This window comes from Eulemur rufifrons, chromosome 17 (assembly GCF_041146395.1).
Source record: "Eulemur rufifrons isolate Redbay chromosome 17, OSU_ERuf_1, whole genome shotgun sequence".
NCBI classification, from domain to species: domain Eukaryota; kingdom Metazoa; phylum Chordata; class Mammalia; order Primates; family Lemuridae; genus Eulemur; species Eulemur rufifrons.
In genome coordinates, this window is record NC_090999.1 from 52994199 (window position 1) to 53016741 (window position 22543).

A 22543-nucleotide genomic window follows, 5' to 3' on the forward strand; every position below is an offset into this window, starting at 1 on the left:
TATAGTAAGAAATACATATTTGGTCTGGCACAGGAGCTTCTAAAAACCTCTGGAATTTCCTGAATGATAGGGGTGAGAGGAGCATATTTTGTCATTAATTATAAGTATCTTTCAACCATACCAAATTTATGGTAATGAGGCAACTCTTTCTGAGCCCCTAGACAGCTTCAGGATGGGGGATGGCTGCCACAGGTTTGGAGGGGTGGAAGCTTCAGAGCAACCCTCCCACCCCTAGATCTCGGAGCCAAGGTGGACCGGACTAGAGATTCAGTTAATTACCAAAAGCCAACGATTTAACTGATCATGCCCACACAGTGGCACCTCTGTAAAAGCCCTAATCAATGGGATTCAGAGCTTTCATGTTGGTGAGTGCACCCATGTGCCAGGAGGGGGGTGTGCCGAACTCCACAGAACTCCCCCGGCTCCTGTGCCGGGGGCTCTGCTGGGCCTTGCCCTGAGCACCTCTTCATCTTGCTGCTCATTTGTATCCTTTGTAACAAACTGGTAAGAGAAGTAAAGAGCTTTCCTGAGTTCTGTGAGCCATTCCAGCAAATTATCAAACACGCGGGGAGGGTGGTAGAGACCTGATTTATACTTGGTCCGACAAAAGTATGGGAGGCATTCGAAGTGGAGGCAATCTTGTGGAACTGTGCCCTTAACCCACGGGGCCTGCATTGACTCTGTAGTTAGTGTCAGAACTGAATCCAACTGCAGGACACCCGGTTGGTGTCATTCACCACAGCCTCCCAGAGGCTGACCTCCCAAGCTACAGGATGACTATTCTTCTGAGGCACCCTGACCACAGGGCATGCAGGAAAGAGAAGCCAAGAACTAGAAAAAGGACAAAGTAAGGTGGGGAGACCATGAGAAACAAGAAGCTGGGCTCAAGAAAGGGACTTAAACTCTACGAGCCCAAGAATGAACTGTACGAGCACCTTGGCAGGAAATGATGGGAGTGTGTAACCTGAAGCTCAACAGAAATAGGTGTGCCTTTCACTGCATTGTTTCCCAGAACTTCATGCCCCAAATGGTAAACTTTTTAGGCTGAGTGGGGCATGGGCCCAGAGGAGCACAGAGCTCCTGCTGGTAACAGCATACACACCTTTCATTTGGGGAAACTAGATCTTTAATAAAGCATATGGCAATAGAGCACAGTGGTTCAAAGCTCAGGCACAAAGTCAGCCTACCCGGGGCTGAGGCCTGGCTTTGCCACCTACTAGCTATGAACTATGAGCAAGTTATTTACCCTTTTAAGACTCAGTCTTCTCATTTATAAAGATCATAGGTTTCTTAGATGACCTCATCAGATATACCTCGTGTTAGGGAGGGATCTCTGTTAAGCAAACAGGGACGTAAAGAGATTACCATAAACTGCAAATTACAATCCAATCTGTTATGTATTAACACTAAATACATAACACTGTTACATATTTACACTCTACGTAAGCCCTAAAGCCCGATAATGATTTGGAAAGAAGTTTGAGACTTTCCAAGGCTTCCAAACAAGCATCAATTAGAATGCTACACTATAAACATCACTTACAATGAGACGAGATCATAGGTATATAGACAAGACAAATCACAATGAGGTCATGACAGATCTTGGAATCATATTCACTTCCCAAGTTATCTCATCTACTTCATGAAACTGCCATTGTGGGAGCCCTTTGTTATTCTGTACTATTTCATCACCTCAGATTTTTCCTAGTGTACTCTGTCTATCCTACATTCAATTTTCCTTCTTTTGCTTCCTCAAAAGACCCTTCTTGCCTCCTAAGACTAGGGCACTGCTTTGTAAAAGAAGTTATTCTACTCGGCTGGGCTGAGCTAACAGGTCACACAAGTGGCACCCTAACACTACTGCACTGTGTTTTCATGGGCCACCTTTCTTTACAGTTCATTCATTCACATTCTCAATCTCCTATTTCTTCCCACTCACATGCCCGAATTTTACACACACACACACACACACACACACACACACACACGATGCTCTCCCACTGGTTTAGCTGGCTTTTCTCTGGGCCCTGCCTCCCAAATCCTTTTCCCACTGCCTCCTTCATTGGTTACTAACTCTTTAAGCCATGTGGTCTTAGGTAACCAGTCTCATCGTATTTCAAATCCAAATGCAATAAACAAAATACTTGGGCCGGGCGCAGTGGCTCACGCCTGTAATCCTAGCACTCTGGGAGGCCACAGCTGGCAGATCATTTGAGCTCAGGAGTTTGAGATCAGCCTGAGCAAGAGCGAGACCCCCGTCTCTACTAAAAAAATAGAAAGAAATTAGCTGGACGACTAAAAATATATATATATAAAATTAGCCAGGCATGGTGGCACATGCCTGTAGTCCCAGCTACTCGGGAGGCTGAGGCAGGAGGATCACTTGAGCCCAGGAGTCTGAGGTTGCTGTGAGCTGGGGTGACACCACGGCACTCTAGCCAGGGCAACAGAGTGAGACTCTGTCTCAAAAAAAAAAAAAAAAAACTTATCCTGTTTGGGAAAAGAAATCTTTTAGAAGCAGTTAATGCCTCTCACAATAGTACTTTCCCACAGCAGAATCAACATTTAAACTCTCTCTCCACAGAGGGAAAAATGAACAGATACATACAAAACGTGAGCCTAAATGGAACTGATTATTTAAAGGCTCATTTAGGATCATCAGGATCATTTAGTGACAGAAAAGATGTGATTGTGAAATATATGAAAGAAAAGGTATATAGGTTTAATCCTATTCCATCATTAAAGTCATATCATTGTATGGATCTGATTTTTCAAACTTTCCTTACTTTCACTCTTTATATAATGCTACAGTATTAAAAAATATATGTGCACAGAACAAAATCAAACATTATATATATGTATATAGGTTTATATGTGTATGTGTCTGTACATATATACACACATTCCAAATATTAGAATTCAGTAGCCTTTCTCTACTAGTCTAAATGCTATTTTCAAAGCAAACTAGGTACATTAGTACAAGCGCGTTATCTTAAGCTAAACACTGATATATACACCAAGTGGAAATTCAAAACAGCATCCAGAAAAGAAATGCTCACGGGGGCATCTGGGAAAATCTCACAGCCCTGCTGACTGACCACTTGTTTCTGCAGGAGCATAACTTAAATAAAATGGGTTCACGTCCATCCCCTGCCACCTACGGCTTTATTACCTTGAACACGATCCTCACCTTCAAAACTGGAAAAATCAATTCCTGGCCAGCCTAACTCTCAGGGCTTGCAGAAAAGTACCGTGGTCTCATTACTCCTGGCTCCAGGGGGCATAAACTTTTTACTGAACAAGTCAAGGTCTAAACACCAAATAAATGTAGAATGTACAACACCAAGAGTGAACCTAAGGTGAACTATGGATTTGGGGTGATTACGATGTGTCAATTCGGATTCACTGATTGTAACAAATGTACCACTCTGGTAGGGGATGTTGATAGCAGTGGGGGGTGATATAAGGGGGACGAGATATATGTCATCCTAATTTTACTGTGAACTTAACACTGCTCTAAAAAATAAAATCTACTGTAAAAAAATAAAAAAAAAAAAAACAGTGCCCGCGAATCTGTGGCTCAGTAAATGGACGCTGAACAAATAACGCACAGTAAAGTCACGATGGCAACCCTCCTCAAGGCAAGCAGCTGGCAACCCCACTCCGTGAGACCAAGTTCACATTTTCCGCTGCACTGTGGGCTTCTCACACCGGCATCAGATCGCAAAGGGCACTAAGGGCTTTAATTTGTAGATACTGCACACTCTCCTTTTCCACAGGAATTGGTTATACACTCAAAAGGGAATCGGACAATCTCTTTGGAGGGCAATGCTTGCAATCCTTCCAGAAGTTCCTCTTGCAGACACATTTCCACAAGGACACAGAGATTTAGGGTCCAAGTCATTCATTAAAACCACTGGGAACAGCCTATTCCCCAGCGACATGGGGACACGCTAAATGAATTATAAACTATCTACACAAAGGAATATTTTTAAAAAGAATAAGTCAAAGACTGAATTTTGTCCCCCAAAATTCATATGTTGAAGTAGCAACCCGCAGCACCTCAGAAAGTGACTATATTTGGAGACAGAGTCTTTAAAAAGGTAAATACAGGCCAGGCATGGTGGCTCGTGTCTGTAATCCTAGCACTCTGGGAAGCCAAGGTGGGAGAAATCCTTTGAGCGTAGGAGTTCGAGACCAGCCTAAGCAAGAGTGAGACTCCGTCTCTACTAAAAATAGAAAAATTAGCCGGGTGTCATGGTGTGCAGCTGTAGTCCCAGCTACTTGGGAGGCTGAGGCAGGAGGATCGCTTGAGCCCAGGGGTTTAAGGCTGCAGTGAGCTATGATGACACCACTGCACTCTATCCAGGGCAACAGAGTGAGACTCTGTCTCCAAAAACAAATTTAAAAACTGGTAATTATGGGTAAGTAAGGTCAGTAGGGGGTGGTCCTTAATCCAATATGCCTGCTGTCCTTATAAGAAGAGGAAGACACAGATACACACAGAGGGACAACACAGGAAGAAGGTGGCCCTCTACAAGGAGAGAGGCCTCAGAAGAAAGCCACCCTGCTGACTAGGACTCCTAGCCTCCAGAAGTGAGAAATGAAATTTCTGATGTTATACCACCTGGTCAGTGGTACTTTGTTGTGATAGCCCAAGCCAACTAACACAGTCAGTGTGCCCTGACATTTTATAGACATGCACATACGAATGTGGGCATGTGTGTGCAAATACAAGACCACTAACACTGACTACCTGTGGGACAGATGTGGGGAGGAAAAGGAGACCTCTATCTCCTTCTCACTGTTCTGCTCTCCTGTTGGGGTTTTTACCATGTGCATGTATTACTCTTATAATTTAAAAAAAGAAGGCCGGGCGTGGTGGCTCACGCCTGTAATCCTAGCTCTCTGGGAGGCCGAGGTGGGCGGATCGTTTGAGCTCAGGAGTTCGAGACCAGCCTGAGCAAGAGCGAGACCCCATCTCTACTAAAAATAGAAAGAAATTATATGGACAGCTAAAAATATATATAGAAAAAATTAGCCGGGCATGGTGGTGCATGCCTGTAGTCCCAGCTACTCGGGAGGCTGAGACAGGAGGATCGCTTGAGCCCAGGAGTTTGAGGTTGCTGTGAGCTAGGCTGACGCCACGGCACTCACTCTAGCCTGGGCAACAGAGTGAGACTCTGTCTCAAAAAAAAAAAAAAAAATTAAAAAAAAAATAAAAAAATAAAAAAAGAAGAAAACCAACTACTTGAGAAAAACAGCTAAGTTTAAAGACATTGACATAAAAGCATTTGCAAAGGTAGTATTGACTTATATTGATTTTTCTTTCTTTCTGAAGGACCCTTCCCTTCCCCAAACATATTGCAAAGAAAAATCTTTCACTCAAAGAGCCCTGCACACAACCCCCCTTATCTAACTTCTGCTCTTCAGAATGTCTCAAGCAACAGCAGGAATAGCAAAGGCTTTTCTAAATAGAAGGTGCTTTGTCCTTGCTCGGGCAAAGGATCAGAATCAAAGGATAAGCCAGCTGCTTGCTACTACCTGGAGCTGAGCCTCCCCTCTTGGTTTTATTTTTCCTCTCCAATCTTAAGGACCAGTTCCCATCTTTCCTGCACACACACCTCACAAAAAATAAATATCAGTCTCCCTCCCTGTCCTCCCCGCCAGCCTTGGGCACAGATGGTCCTTCCAAAGACTGATCTAGGCCTGTGAAGAAATGCTCATGGAAATACAAGCTAGGGCTGGTAGTAACTTTCAAGTACTTCTGTTAAATTAAAAAGCACAATATCTTCTTTACCTACCATTCCCAGCTGGCAACACCACCAACTGGAAATAGCAAAGAATAAGGAAGAAGGCCAAACAGAGGCTGGGCGTGGTGGCTCACGCCTGTAATCCTAACACTTTGGGAGGCCAAGGCAGGAGGATCATTCGAGGTCAGGAGTTCAAGACCAGCCTGAGCAACATAGCAAAACCCCACCTCTATAAAAAATACAAAAGACTAGGCCTAGGGGTGTACACCTGTAGTCCCAGCTACTCGAGAGGCTGAGGCAGGAGGATTGTCTTGAGCCCAGGAGTCTGAGGATGTAGTGAGCTGGGATGATGCCACTGTACTCTAGCCTGGATGACAGAGCAAGACCTTGTCTCAAAAACAAAAACAAAAGGCCAAATAGATATCACAGATTTGGCATGTGCACGCAAACACGCACACACATACACTCTCATAACACATATACCGTAATCAGAAAACAGTCTCTCTCTCCCTCTCTCAAATCTTATTTTCACAGTTCCAAAGGCTTGACTACCAGGGTCTCGAGCCACAGCACCTAGGAGGAACAAACTGGTGGGAAGAACACACAGGTCCAAGAACCTGAGAACCTGGATTCTAACTACACGACCTTCCCTTCTGGGTCTTAGTTTTCTTCCCCTGTAGACTGAAGGAGCCCAGGAAGATGACGGATGGTAGGTGAATGGGTTCCATCTCACATTCAGTGGACCCCGGTGGCTGCCTGGAACTCCGTGTTGAGGAGGATTCTAGGCTGAATGTCTCAGCAAGGAAAATGCAATGATCATGGACTACATCGGCCGCCATAGGCAGGAGAAGACTGTGGTGGGATCACACCACAGTCTCGTCAACCCTGCAAAAGGTATTCGGACATCCCGACCATCTATAAATCCTTAGATGCTGAAAGACAAACTGTAACAGGCAAGTTAACACTGAGTTAACCCCAAAGTGAGAGAGAGAGAAAATCAATCAAAAAGAGAAGCGAGAACTAAAAAGTGGAGCAGTGGGAAGCTCTGTAAGTATCCCACAGGTACCGGGAGCGTCAGTCAATCGCTGCCCGGGCTGTGTTCCGTGGGGTGGTGTCTCACACACAGAATAGGGACAGATCACGTTCAGGACAGTGGCCCAGGCAACGCGTACGTTCCATTCCCTTCATTTCAATTACCAAAGCAGAGAAATGCACAAGCACGTCTGTCACAGGAATGATCCCAAACGCAGGTCCTGTTTTCAGTTTCAGTGCTTGAGTTCTGGGGAGCATAAATCCCTCGGCAACGTGGGAACCTGCTTTGCTGAAAGAACTTGCTCCTCAAGGGCTCTGGATAGCCAAGCTGGCTTTCGTGTGCCTAAACTAAGCCCAAACCTTACAAGGAAATCTTCGAATCTGACACCACCCTTCATTCGGTCCCTCCTCCTGACTTCCAGAAGTGCAGGAGCCCTAGCAGAGCTGAGGAGAGGCACAGAGATTTTGTGAACTACAAACATGTGAATACAGCTCCTTAACAAAGGACGGTGGGACACAGCGGCACCGGGGCTGCTCCTCAAGCCGTTCACGTGGCCAGAGCAGAACTCCATGCTCCTGGGCATGCTGGGGGTATAATACCAAGGAAACAAAGAAAACTTTAGAGATGTAAAACTGGGTTCAAAAATTTTTAATTAAAGTAGATAAGGCTCTCTATCCTTGAACCATGTTCAGACCTCCCATCTTTCAGCGATACACAATACTACTCATCCTGTGTCAGGGCCCACTTCCCTTCCTCCTCCTTTGAGCCTTTAGGGTTACCTTTGAGTCACCTGTGGTCAGCAGAGAAGAAATGAACAATTTATTGTACTTTGAAGAGCAATATTCACTGAAATTCTGGAACCCACAACCAATAATTGGCAATTTATCCTCTTCATCCCACACTCAGAAACAATTTCCCACTGAGCTTATACAGAACTTTTTCCCCATTACAACAAGAGGTAAATAGTAATTCTTGCCACCATCGTGCCAGGTACTATCCTTTATTGATAGCTATGCAATGGAATGATGCTAGACAAAAACAAAAATTCCTCTGCTCAATAAAACAGTGTCTTCTTGCACAACCGGTGCAGTTGCAGGCTGTCCCTAATTCACAAAATAGTTGTGTTCTAGAAAACTCAACACATATACATGTGAGTTGGTTTGTCTGTGGCTTGCAGTGGCTTTCTCCCATACAAAAGAACACGGGGCAATGTACCAAAGCTTACTGAATCCATAATCATAATGTTAGCTAGCAATAGTTAACACTTACTAATCTTTTACTCTCTGCGAGGTACAACTACAATCATTATTAGCTATTATCATCACCCCCGTTTTACAGAGATGAGACCAAGGCCCAGAGAGGTGGTCAAGCCATGATTTAACTCTGTTGGGCTCTTTGCCATTTTCTCCCTACTGCTGGCATAGAGGATCCCCAGGACAGTAACACTGGCCTGAAACTGGCCTCAGATCTTGGTTTCCTACAGAACAGAGACTGGCTGCAGTGGGAAAAGGAGGCAAAGGAGGAAGCAATTCTTCTTTCCTGCCCTTGTATGTATGGTAGGATTCAATAAACAGAGTCACGGCCCTGAGCCCCTTCCTCTCTCCCACACAACCTCTGGCCTCAGTGAACCTAGATGGCTTCTGTTAGTGCCCTGCCCCAAGCAGCTTGACTGCCCCAGTCCCCAAGCTTCCCGCCCCACCCCCAAGTCCTGCCCCATAGCAAAAGTCCTCTTCCTAATCCTATGGAAATAACCAGGCCATTCACTCACTCAGCTAATATTTATATGCCTGTTATGTGCTTTGTTAATTCCTGGAGTGCAGCAGTAAACAAGAGGCCTTGTTTCTGCCCTCACTAAGCAAATAAACAAAGACATACAGAAGAATGACCACCTACATGTTGTTTAAGAAGAGAAAGGAAACAGATGTTCAATGGAAAAACAAGATTGAGATTTAAGATCAATTAAATTACAGAAGATTCATATTATAGAATATAATGTATCCATTGAAATGATTATACAGCTTAAACAGAAGAACTTACTGCCATGGAAAGATGTCCACACTGTATTAACTGAAAATAGTTAATAACAGAATAGCATAGAGTACGATGGCATTTGGGGTAAAAATATAACAAGACATACAGATCAGAAATAACAACAAAAAACAAACTAGACGGATATGCTAGTACGTCAACAGTAGGTAAGAGAGTTAGAGGATTATGAATGACTGTGCTTTTCTGAACTCTGTAATAAGCACGTATCTTATAATTATTAGAAAAACATTACTAAGAGTTTCTATGTTGGAAGAAAACAAAAAAAAATTCCTTCCACTTTGTAGGTGGTAAACACTCAAATATTTGTTAAAGGAATCAGCCAATGAGTAAATGAAACCTGCTTTGGCTATGTGATTGGTAGAAGACAGCCAGAGTTAACTATTATCGTCATTGAGTCATTAAAAAACCAAAATTCCTACTGTACTGTACACATAAAAAGAGTTAAGATAGTAAATTTTGTTATACGTTTTTTACCTTGGGAAAAAAAGACAATTCCTTAACCCTTGTAAAATTTTTTAGAGTTTAAACAATGTAAATAAACCTATACTTGGTAGAATTTGAAGCAATTAAAAATGAAATGAAAAAAATTAAACAGCTAGTTAGAAGTTTAAGAAGTTGAACAGGAAGCTATCTATCTGCCCATCCCAGGAATGAGCTCTTATATATTTCCTTTATCTGGGTTGCTTAAATTTTCTACTTTTGAGTTCAAAGAATCCCCTAAAACTCTAAGGCCTTTGTCATCATTCCCATAACTGTGGTAGCAGCATTCTGGGAGTCAGCAGAGAGAAATTTCTGACAGGTGGTTTCTTACATCAGCTTTGACATACTAGAACATGTTATTTTCTACTTTCAACATTTCCATGAAAAGCACAGTCAAGGGTCTGCTTAGTACCCCCGACCATTAGAACCAAGTCACAAACAGGGCAAGGACAGGCTGTGAACACACGAAGCCAGGGACCAGCTTCGGGGTTGCCATGGGGCCCGGGACAGACTTTTCTTGTTTGGTCTCTTTCTCATGAGGTTAGGGTTACTTTCAGTGCTACAAGAAATTCTCTCAAGACAGCAGGTGGATTCTTTGCATCATTCCATCACACCACCCTCTGTACTTAGTTATTTTATTTAAAAAAGTCACACTTGATACATTTTAGTAGGTTGATGGAATCTATCAGGTTTAAGGCGAAGGGGTAAACGAACTCCACCCTTTCTGACAACTCAACGGAAAACAAACATTCCTGAGTGGCAGATCGCTCAGAGCAGGGTTTCTCAAAGGGCTCTACTGACATTGGGGTCCGGAAAATTCTTTGTTGTGGGGGCCTGCCCTGTACACTGTGGACTTTTAGCAGCATCCCTGCCCCTACCCACTGGATGCCAGGAGCAACCCCTCCCTCTCCCTGCAAGACATGACCATCAGAAATGTCTCCAGACAACTGCTCCCCAGCTGACAGCCACTGATTACAGGTTCAGAGCAAGAGCTAGAGAGTCAAGACTGTCTGGGTTTACACCCCACAGACCCAAGCCAGGTCTGAACGCAGAGAAGCATCCTAGCCACTTGGGGAAAAGCTGTTTTATGCCTGTAAGAACACTTCCCACAGGCTCAAAAGCTAAAGCCTTTATGTGTTCCTTTATTTGCATCCTTATTTCCACTACAACAAACAAACAAACAAAAACAAGGCTGTAAGAACATTCATTTGCACCCACAGAGGCAACAAATACCTGCAGCAGAACAGGGCTGAAAACAGTGAGGTAAGCAAGTTCTATAAGAAAAAGGTATAAGAAAATGAAACCTCGAAATTCAAAATGGAAAGTATGGGAGAAAAGAAAGGTATTCGTTGGGCTTAAAATATTTTTAAAAATTAGTTTTAAATATTCTCATCAAAAAGGGAAGACGGAGGAATCCTACTTGTTCTAGTTTATAAATAACAGGTTATCAACTGGCAGTTCATGAAACATTAAACCCAAAATTTGCCTCATTGTGTCATGGAGATTATGTCACAATGGAGAAATCTGCCAAGCCCTTTCCAAGAGGTGCTGTGTGCCAGCCCAATCCCTAAACCCTGCCAAGCCACAGAGTGCTTTCCAGGCTGGTGACGGGCCACAGAGCCAACTAGCTGCACGTATACTCTGGGATGGGAACAGAAACGAGCCGGTTTCACTGCTCTGATAGATGGAGGGTGGGGACCTCAGGGCTCAGGCGGGCTCCAAGGGTTTAGCAGCAACTCACTCCTTTCCCCATCAGACGAAACGCTACGCACAACTCCAGTGTATGGCACATACGGATGCACTATAATATGACACATGTAGTTACATACTCATACAACAATGTGTATCAAATGCTTACTAGTGACCAGGCACTGGTCTGGGAGCCAGTGGTATAGTCCCTGCTCTCAGGAAGCTCACTTTCTGCTGAATTTTCATCAAATTCAGCATCTAGAAAATTCAGCCTAAACTGGACTATGTCCCGGAACCTGTGTTGAAAGCCCCTGGTCTAGCCCAGTCCTCTCATGTTCCAGATGTGGAAACTGAGGCGCAGAAAGGTTAGGTGATTTGGCTCAAGGACAAATGTAGTGACGAGGCATCAGCAGACCAGCAAAAAACACACCAGTGCCAACAACTCGGCAGTCCGGAAGGGGGATGACCTAACTCAGCCTCTGGGTTGCACGCTTCTGCAGCTACTGTGCAACATGCTGATAGACACGATAACTAAATGAAGTCATCGTACGCAGGTTTAAACGATGCCCCGCTGACCCTAGTGAACGGCAGTAAGTGTCTAATCATTTTGAAAGGTTTCCATCACAACATCGGTCAAATGAAAAGCTGGCGCTTGGTGAGTTAACCTCAGGGTGGCCACAAAACTGAGCACCCTTGAACAGCCACAGGCTGGGCTGTAAGTGCCCACCCCTGATGTGCCTCCCCTCCCCTCTGAGCAGACAGCAGACGGTCTCCCCATCCCCCCACCCAACCCACGTGCAGGGTCAACTACTGGCCACTGTCCCCCACACACCACAGAAAGGGGTCACCCCTCAAAGGAACCTCTGACCCACGGCCCAGTGACTAGATGTTTCCCTTGCAAGGAGGTTAGTCTAGTAACAACGGCTCTGTGTGAGGGAAAACTCGTACACACTTCATCTACCTTAGATTCCATATACTTCTAATCTTTAGGATTCACAAAACGCCCAATACAAGATGACATTTCAAACCCTTCTAGTATTTTTCACATAAATAAACACATAAATTGGAAGAGAAATGTCAGACAATAGGCCTTTGGCTTGGAAAAACCACGGCTGTACCCAGATGGTAGCAGCACTCAGAGGTAGGAACAGGGAAGGGGAAAGGGAGGGAAAAGTCATACCAGCTTCTCAGGTCTCCACTGCCTCCTACGGAGTCACCCTGGCCCCTCTAACTCACCCTTGTTCTGGGTGAAAGCCTGTGGCCACATGAAAGGTCCTGGTTTAACAGCTTTTTATTGGAGCTTGAGTAACAGCTGCACTGTTTGCCTACAGCTGAGAAAACACTTTCCCACAGTTAACTTTACCTTTCATCAGTCCCTCAAACTTCAGGAAGCCTTCTTTCCAGCTCTCCTCTCCTTTCATCTCTGAAATTCATCTCCTTCTCCCACTTCTAGCTTGAAGTGGAAGGACTGAATATGTGTGTACCTTTGCCCAAGCAAACATCCGCAGCTCACTAACTACCTGTTCAACTTAAGCGCTGCCCAGACGTCCAGGGGATTTGATCAGCACCTCTCTGCCCATTTCTGAACCAGGTCCTCATTCCAAGGCAAGCTGGCACAAAACCCTAGACAGCCTTTGTGTGGACGCTTGCATTCAGGCCTCAACGGTACCAACCGGCAGAGAATACCACGCAATTACCCCCTGTTCCTCCCAGCTTGAGAAGCTTCCTGTTAGTGTTCTTAAGATGCATTTGCAAGCCAGGGCCAAATGCAGGAGCTCATAAATCATATTTCTGAAAGGACAACCTTGTTAATAAATAAGGTAACAGAGAGAGATTAACTAACAGAAAGTGAGAGAAATAAATTCACAGCAACATACTTGCCCCTTTGAAAACTCACAACACAACTGCCCTTTGTTTTGTGTGATTAAACACCTGGGGCTCAACTCCTGTTTAAGATTAACTCATCCCTAAGAGTTCATTTTCACAGCTTTGAAGAGCCCTAATCAGGCAGGAGGGGTACCAGCTCTCTGATAAAGCCAGCCTCAGAGAGAAAAGGAGAAAAAAGGAAAAAGCAAACACAGCCGTTCCTGTTATCAGCTAGTAACTATTTTTTTTCTCTTTTTGTCCCCATAAAAATTCTGAGCTGCTTCTGCTTAGCCCCAACACTTTTCCTTCTTTCTTTTCATGTTGTGTGCCCTTCTCACCCTTTGAAGTAAAATAAATTTTCTTTCTTTAAAACTATTCTGATCTTTGTGTTGAGAAATCTTTCTCCATCTCCTATGAATTCACACCCTAACAATTTCTTCTATCAAAACATCAACAGAAATGAAAATATCCTTACTTGTGCCCCTCACTCCCAACCTTCACCTTCTTGTTTTTCATTCATCGGGTCATTGGCTATGCCTGCAAGTGTGGGTGGGAGTCTAAAGATAGGCTTCCTCTGGGGTAATCTTTTTAATGAAACAAGTCACTTGCTCATGTTGGGAGCCATGCTCCCTCTAGTTTTTAAAATTACAAAGTTGGAAGTCTTCTATCAGCCCTAGCTTGTGAAGACCAGCACCCCAGCATCAAAATCAAACACAACAGACCTCAAAGCGAGGCTGACTAAATGAACTGTTATTGGGCTGCAAAGTAAACAGGCCCAAGGGGTGGGCAGCTCAGGAAATAGACCTTAATTACAGTTATTTGTTCAGTCAAAACTAGCATTTCTCCAGGCAGCTGGGTGGAGTGGATGCTGGACTGAGTAGAGGGCTCCTTTGAAGATTCTGGATCTGTCTCACCCTCCTTTCTCCGCCCCCCGCCTGCCAAGGGGGAGCCAGGTTGGGCCAGGATGGGGCTGCACATGGCACCTCAGAGATGGGCACCACAGCCCTCCCTGGAGAGAAAGGGATCAGAGGGCTCTCAGGCAGGAAACAGGGGGTGAAGTGGGGAGGAGAGCAATAAGGAAGTAGGTAACTAAAAAAACCAGGACCCCAGTGTGGTGGTGGTAGGAGGGGGCAGCCTGGGGAGGCTGAGGAGCTTGCTGGAGGGAGAGGAACAGAGGTCTGGTGGTAGTGTGGATGTGTGCCTGGGACAGTGGGGAAGAAGTGGAGTCTGGAGCAGCCTGGATGAGGGGATGGAGCCCGGAATTGGAGGAAAGCCCCCAGACAGGACAGCCCAGAGCAGAACAGAAACAGAGACTACCTCATGGCAAAAGCAGAGAGCACCAGGCAAGTGCTAAAGTACCTTAGCTCAACGGCACTCCAAATGTGGCCCATGGGCCAGCAGTGTGGGCATCACTGGGAGCCTGTCAGCTTCCAGCCCAGACCTACTGAAAGCAGAACTGGAATCTGCACTGTAAGAAGCTCCTCAGGGGATGATCTGAGACCAGCCCAACAGCAGGTGCAGGTCTGTGTTCAAACCGTGCTTCTGAATACTCCTATGTTTAAATGATGACATGCCACACACTTAATAATAAGTTTCCCTCACCCCTCATTCAGAAGGGCCCTTCTGTGATCAGAAATAATGAATCCAAGTTTCCAGTAAGATTACATACTACTTCAGTATAACAAGATAAGGGAATTATGACTAGCATGCAGTCCCTGAAAAAGATGTCTGTAATTTGATATGGAATAGATGCTAATGGACACATCCTTGGGAAAGATAAAGTAAATACACTAAAAATATTAACCAGGATTCTGGGATGTTAGATGACTTTTGTTTTCTTTTATCTTGTCGTGGTTTCCCAAGTTTTCAACATTAAGCATGAATTTCATCAATTTTTTTAAATTAAGAGAAAATTGTGCAAAATTATAATAGATAACGAATCACAGAGTAGAAATCTTCTGGTCCAGAACACCGTAAAAAGCCTATTTAATTTGCTACCCTTCACACAGGCTATGATTTGCTATCTATTTATAAAATGTATTCTATTGGTATACATCAAAGAGTAAGACAACTTTGACAAAAATCAACAAATATCAGGGCCCGGTGAGGTGGCTCATGCCTGTAATCCTAGCACTTTGAGAGGCTAAGGTGGAAGGATTGCTTGAGCCCAGTAGTTTGAGGTTGCAGCAAGCTATGATGACACCACCGCACTCTAGCCCAGGCAACAGAGCAAGACCCTGTCTCCAAAAAAAGAAAAAAAAAAAAAAAAATCAAAAAATATCAGATGAAAAGATACATTATAAAATGAGTTTCAAGAATAACTGTAGGAGGCCGGGCGCGGTGGCTCACGCCTGTAATCCTAGCACTCTGGGAGACCGAGGTGGGCGGATCGTTTGAGCTCAGGAGTTCGAGACCAGCCTGAGCAAGAGCGAGACCCCATCTCTACTAAAAATAGAAAGAAATTATATAGACAGCTAAAAATATATATAGAAAAAACTAGCCGGGCATGGTGGCGCATGCCTGTAGTCCCAGCTACTCGGGAGGCTGAGACAGGAGGATCCCTTGAGCTCAGGAGTTTGAGGTTGCTGTGAGCTAGGCTTACGCCACGGCACTCACTCTAGCCTGGGCAACAGAGTGAGACGCTGTCTCAAAAAAAAAAAAGAATAACTGTAGGCCGGGCATGGTGGCTCACGCCTGTGATCCTAGCACTCTGGAAGGCCGAGACGGGAGGGTCGCTTGAGTCGAGACCAGCCTGAGCAAGAGCAACACCCCATCTCTACTAAAAAAATAGAAAGAAATTAGCTGGACAACTAAAAATATATGGAAAAAATTATCCGGACATGGTGGTTCACGCCTATAGTTCTAGCTACTCAGGAGGCCAAGGCTGGAGGATCACTTGAGCCCAGGAGTTTGAGGTTGCTGTGAGCTAGGCTGACGCCACGGCACTCACTCTAGCCCGGGCAACAGAGTGAGACTCTGTCTCAAAAAAAAAAAAAATTAAAAAAAGATTAACTGTAATAAAAAGGATCCCAACCTCACTCTCTGGGGTAAGCTATTTTAAGACATTACTTTGACATGGAGGAACATCTACTGCACTGTCCTCCCTGAAGAAGAATCACCCCATGATGCAACTGTGGATGGGCCACTGTTTCGAGGTGGTGGGACAAAGCTTTGCTGACCCACTGTCTCCAGTGATCACCTCCCATCATCACAGACAAGTTCAGTGTCTACAAGGAGACTCGAGAATTTGTGATATGGTGGCCCCTAAACAGAGAAAGATTAACTTCTTAAGAACAAAACTGAACCACCTGGGGACCAAATCCCAAACTGTGGCCTCACCAGCTCCACCGGGTTCTTACACCCTGCACCTTGTATCACTCACATGTCACATGCTGGACCAAGCAGTCCACCACTGAAATTAAATCATGGTAGTTTTCTCCTAATTTTACAGGAACAAAATGTAATTTGTTATTTTCTGTATTCTTCATGCTCTGGAACCTGGGGCTTTGCTGTCCCAGGAGGGACTGATCCTCCCAGAGATAGTTAATTCCTAGAGATAGCAACTACTCCCCTGTGAGCACAGCTTTCACATGCAAATCAACCAAGTCAGAGCCCATACCAGCCAATTGCCTCCTCTACTGGGCTCTTACACTCAAGAAGGCAATACTCCTCTGCTCTCATCATCCCAGGGCCAGGTAGCAGACAACTAGAGACAGCCCCTGCACCCCAGAGCCCATAGAAACTATTCCAACTAGCCAGCCTAAGCCTGTTTACCCTGCCTTGCCTGGCTTTCCCCTGGAAAGCCTGTGCTTTTCCCGGTTCCTTCTGCCTCCAGCTGACGCTGGCGCTTCCCCAGGTGGCCCTGTGTGGTGCGGTGTGGCCCTTCCTCTTGGTAATTTAATGAAATATCTTTTCAATGCTGTTGTCTCCTGACTTGTTGTCTTCTCCATACCTGAATAATAATAAAATCTGCATTTTAAAACACACACACACACACACACACACACACACAAATGGCTTCATTTTCTCAATTTTCATATTTTAATCCCACAAATTTTCCTTAAGTCCTTGCCACCTGCTCCCAATTATATATGGGCATATGGCAAACAGAAAGAATATGTCGCAAATATTAATGGAAAATTAGAAGATGATATGTAGCTTGCTTTTTCATGAACAAATATCTTTGGGATTTTTTATAGGACACACAGCTAGCTGTCCCTTGGTATTTGAGGGGGGTGGGATATTCAAGTCCCTGATATAAAATGGGTTATAGAAAATTTAACCTACACACAGCCTCCTGTATACTTCAAATCATCTCTTAGATTACTCATTCTACCAAATACAATGTAAATGCTATGCAAACAGTGGTTATACTGTATATAGTATAGTGGTTACACTGTATAATATTTGTATTATTTTTATTATTATATTGTTATTAATAATTTTTATGGTTTTGATTTTTTTTCAAATATTTTCAATCCTTGGTTGGTTGAATCCAAGGATTTAGAAGCCATGGATACAGAGGGATGACTGTATTTATAATCAAATTCTGTTATAAAATTATATCTGGTTCACATCCTAACTTTCTCATGTATACAGTAAGGATGGGGTACTCATGCTTTACAAAGAGTATCCCACCCTGAGAACAAGTTCAAAAGTCATATTTCTCATTAAATTAAAATAAAATGCAATTATACAGAGTAAATTTTCCTGATACCCTTAGGCAACCAGAATGACTTGAAAGGAAGCATTCCTAAGCTGGGGCAGGGAGTGGGGAAGAAGCTGTCACCAGGGCTAGGACTAGAAGAAAACCCAAAGACAATCTCTAATGATACAACTTCCTATTCACCAACTAGCAAGTCAGAAGTGCTTGATGGGCAAGCATTTTAGCCAATGTCCAGTCTTTCCAAAGAAGCAAGGGAGAATTTGGGGAAGAGCAGAGAAAACAAGATAAAATAGGCAGCAGAAACAACAGTCAAAGCAGCAACAACTATTGACAAGTATGTACAAACACAATTTTCTGAGTACCTACTATGTGCAACATATACTGTACTAGATTCTTAGAATTTAATGTTTATCACAGCCCTATGTTGTTATCATCAATGTCTACTATAGATGAGAAAGCTGATCAAAAAACAAAGACACATCTAACAAGCAGAAGAACTGGAATTTCTGCCTCACTCAAGTGACTCCCTAAATCCATTTTTTTCTGCTACTTTATAAAGTTGAATAATTGGTGTTATACTTTGATCACACCTTCACAAACTCCCTCTCATTCTATCCTTATAACCACCTCACATGATAGGAGGGAGAGTAGTATCATTCTCATTGTATGGAGGAGTGTGAGGTCTGGAAAAGCTACCTATTTTCAGAACTCATTCTCCTTTCCAGCATAACACCCTGCTGGATGAACACAGTGAGAAGCAAACCTTGATGGAGCTGGCGGAGGAGACCAGCGACGCTAGAAAAGCCAGACTGCAGCTTTGCTACCTCCAGGCTGCCTTGAAAGCACAGGGCTACTCTGTCCACGTTTGTGTGCACCAAACAAAGTCCTAAAGACAGAATCGAGACCCAGAGCCCCAGCCCTAATTCACAGTGTCAAACTTTGCTGTAAAATCAATAATTTAAGAAGGCAGAAAATTATATGCTGTGCTCCCATCAAAACACCAAAATTAAAGATGGGAGTGTCTTAGGCAACCAGGGAGATCCTTCCTCCCAGCATTCATTATAAAGTAATAGTTACTCGCTCAGTGCAGTGGCTCAGGCCTGTAATCCCAGCACTTTGGGAGGCCGAGCGGGGAGGATCGCTTGAGGCCAGAAGTTGGAGACTGCAGTGAGCTATGATGACACCACTGCACTCTAGCCCCGACAACAGAATAAGACTCTGTCTCAAAAAAAAAACCAGTTACCTATCATTTCGTAAATACTTTCTTTGTATCAAGGCACTACCCTAAGGTGCTTTTAAGACCTTCTTTCACTTAATCTTCAAAAGAACCCTATGATGCATCACAATCCCCATTTTACAGATATGGAAACCTGAGTCTCAGAGAGGATTAAGTGACTTTGGGAAAAACCAAAACCCTTATCTCTGATTCCAAAGCTCACCAGGATCCCAAAAACAGTTTTACTTCACCAGGTCTCCAGGAGATCTGAAGTACACTGTTTGACCCCTTCTCCGCCCACTTCCATATAGAAACATAAAACCACATGAGACCGTAAAGCAGACATACGCACGCACGGCCCGGGGCAGTCAGAAGAGCACCTCCCTCACCTGCCCTGCTGAGCACCAGGGCTGACCCCAAGATGTGCCTGTCCAGATGCCTTCTAGGAGAACACAGCCACAGCCGTAGGCACCCATTATTATTCCAAAAGGCAGTCTTCATTCTTACAATTTGTGGCAGTGGTACTAATAATTTTTTAAATAACAGAAAATTGCATTGTGTATTTTCTAGGTGCCAGGTAGGGTCCTCAGTTCTTGGCATGGATTCATTTCATCCTCACAACTCCATGAAGTAAATACGCTTATTGCCATTTTTTGACAAATGAGAAAGTATTATGTAAATTTTTGGCATGAATATGTACTACTTTTTATAATAAGAAAAAATTTTAGGCCAGGCGCAGTGGCTCATGCCTGTAATCCTAGCACTATGGGAGGCCAAGGCGGGAGGATTGCTGGAGGTCAGGAGTTCGAGACCAGCCTGAGCAAGAGTGAGACCCCCCCATCTCTACTAAAAATAGAAAGAAATTATATGGACAGCTAAAATTATATATATAGAAAAAAAAATTAGCCAGGCATGGTGGCACATTCCTGTAGTCCCAGCTACTCGGGAGGCTGAGGCAGAAGGATTGCTTGAGCCCAGGAGTTTGAAGTTGCTGTGAGCTAGGCTGACGCCACGGCACTCACTCTAGCCCAGGCAACAAAGTGAGACTCTGTCTCAAAACAAAAAAAAAAAAAAAGAAAAGAAAAAATTTTATTAGCTATACTGACTTTGAAAAAATTAGGAAAAGACAAAATACGAAGCAAAAGATACAGAAAGAAAAGAGAGAAAAAGGAAAAAAGAACTCCATTTTTTTTTTTCACAAATGAGAAAACTGAAGTCTCTCCTAAGGTCCTGAGACATGAACTCAGTCAGCCAGGTACTAAAACTCTCTCCCTCACCACTATGGTGCCATCTCTAGAATGAAGCAGCCACCAAAAGTCACTAATACACTAGTATTAGTGACTCATGATTAAATTATGTTCTGCACAGGGTAATGATGTTTAAAAGTTTCTAGCAATTATTTTGAACTTTAGTTAAAAATATGTACACTCGGCATAAAACAGTCAAAACTGACTTTGGCACTTGTAATATGCACAAAATTTGAATCACAATCCAAATCTTTTATCATTGCCTTCTTCTTTCAACTATTATAAAAAATTTAAAGTTGCCTTCATTCTCATTCACTGATTCTGCACAAAATGTCCATTTCTAAAATGTCCCACACAATTCACCTTTTTCCCATTGACAGCATTAGAATACATCCCACTCATTCTAAGATAAATAAAAAGATGATTCCAAACTCTTCAACATGAACTATAACAAGATACAAGAACAAAAAGACAGAAAATAAAAATTATACCTAAGCTTAAAGCAAATTTAGTGATAAATTCAGAAAATTCCCTTTTCCTCGAACTATCACAAATACTTTACATACTTATAAACAAATATTTTCCTAATTTAACATCTCGAGATCCTCTCTTTTCAAAAACTGCATAAAACAAAATAGTTTTGCAACCAACCTTTAAAGTTATCAAACAATGACCAATATAAAAAATGACCAATATAAAGAAGAATTTGAACTCAACTACATTACCAATATGTAATGACCAATATAAAGAAGAATTTGAACTCAACCACATTAAACATTCACTGTTTAAGGCAACAATAGGAAAGAGTAAAAGTAAACAAATAACAGAAACTTGCTCCCTAACTTGGGAAGGAATCTCTTGGCAATGAAGCAATACAAAAACAGAATTGCTCACCCATATCAAGTTATACATGAACATCTGTGAGGATTACATGAAATCAGCCATGTAAATTGCTTAGCACATGTGCCAGGCATATAATAAATGTTCGACATTAGCTTGTATTACATTCTCACTTCATTCAATACAAGGTTACTTAATTGCCTTCGTGCCTCTGCCGCCTCTTGTACAAAACAGAGACAACAGCAGCTCCTATATCATAGTGTTACCAGTCTCCGCCTGGAGTGGAGGTCTTTTCAGGTTTTTGGTGATCGTAGGAAAAAAGGATTTCAGGACGCACCACAGAAACCAAGCAAGCAGCTTTTCATTGAAAGATAGAAAGCAAGAATACACTGTTGAGAGAGAGAGAGAGAGAAGAGAGAGAGAGCGCGCGCGCTTGAAAAGAGCAACCGCCCTGAAAGGAAGGAGTTTTTGGTCTTGGGAAGTCTTACTAATTGAGGGGAGGAATATTCAAAGCTAAGGGATTGAGTTTTACTAAGAATTTAGATAGTACTTTCTAGAATTGGGTTTTCTCCCATTTTCATACTCCATATGGTTGATTCAGAACTGTCATGTGATTTTAAGGGTGGAGAAAATTTTAAACTGCAATGTAAATGATACTGTAATTAGCCAAAGTTTATGTAAGGTGACCTATTAACAGATTGTTGGCAAGCTGGTTGAAGCCAGTCCTCGTCTGTGGTTATATCAAGCCCCCCTTATTTAGACTTTAAAATCTGCACCCACTCTGCAAGCCCCTGCATCCCGCTGCTCCTAGCCTAGCAGCCTAGTTAGCTTCTGCCTGAGGGTTGTTTAACAGCCGTACCCACTCTGCAAGCCCTTGCATCGGGTATCAGCCCTGTCTCCTAGGCTCCTACTCTAACAATGGGATTATTAGGATTGAGAATGTTTTGAAGGTGCTTAGAACAACAGCTTAAAACAACAAAGTTAGCTGTCAATATTATTCTTAGTTCCCTCAAAAAGGAAGCTCAGAGCTTTATAGGGCTGGGATCTGAACCTAGTTGCTCCAAAGCACTAGCATCACGTTTCCTCAAACTCAACCTGTAGCTGATGCTCAGTCAGGGAGATTTACCTGGTTGTCAGTTCTCTTCCCATTGCTCAAGGAAATCCCCAGGGGACAAGGGACAACCCAAGGACCCGCCACCTCTTTGCAACTCAACCCGCTCCAAGAACTTGTAGCTTCAGCATCCTCAGCTCCATCACCCAAACCTCACTCCTGACCACAAATCTATTCCTCTTTGTGCTTGTGTTCGCCAATTACTAGTTTATCTTTTCCAAAGGGGACTTGGGGCTGGGGGGTTGTAACTACTTAAAACAAACAATAATGACAACAATGGTAACCACTCTCATTTATGCAACACTCACTTCCCAATGCTGTCACAGACTCCATGACACGTGGACAATTTCTCCCAATCTGTGAGATGGTTAATATTATTATTGTCTCCACTATAACAATGGGAACATCAGACTCTAAGAAATAAACTGCCCAAGGTCTCAGCTCCTCAGGGCTGAGGACAGGGCCCAAACCCAGGTGTAAATTGCAAAGCCAGTATTCTTAACTGAATGTGAAAAAGAGAAAAGAGAACAGTACCTTTTAGAACCAGCTACTACTCTCCACATGGCAAAGAAGTGTACTTAAGTCCTGACAAC

The 22543-nt window shown here is 43.4% G+C and overlaps 1 protein-coding gene across 2 annotated transcripts in view; it reads right to left on the reverse strand.

The window, feature by feature from the left end:
* The window catches only part of SERINC5 (serine incorporator 5), a 92726-nt gene that overhangs the window by 46779 nt on the left and 23404 nt on the right, over nucleotides 1-22543 (reverse strand). The gene's annotated exons all lie outside the window — the stretch shown is intronic.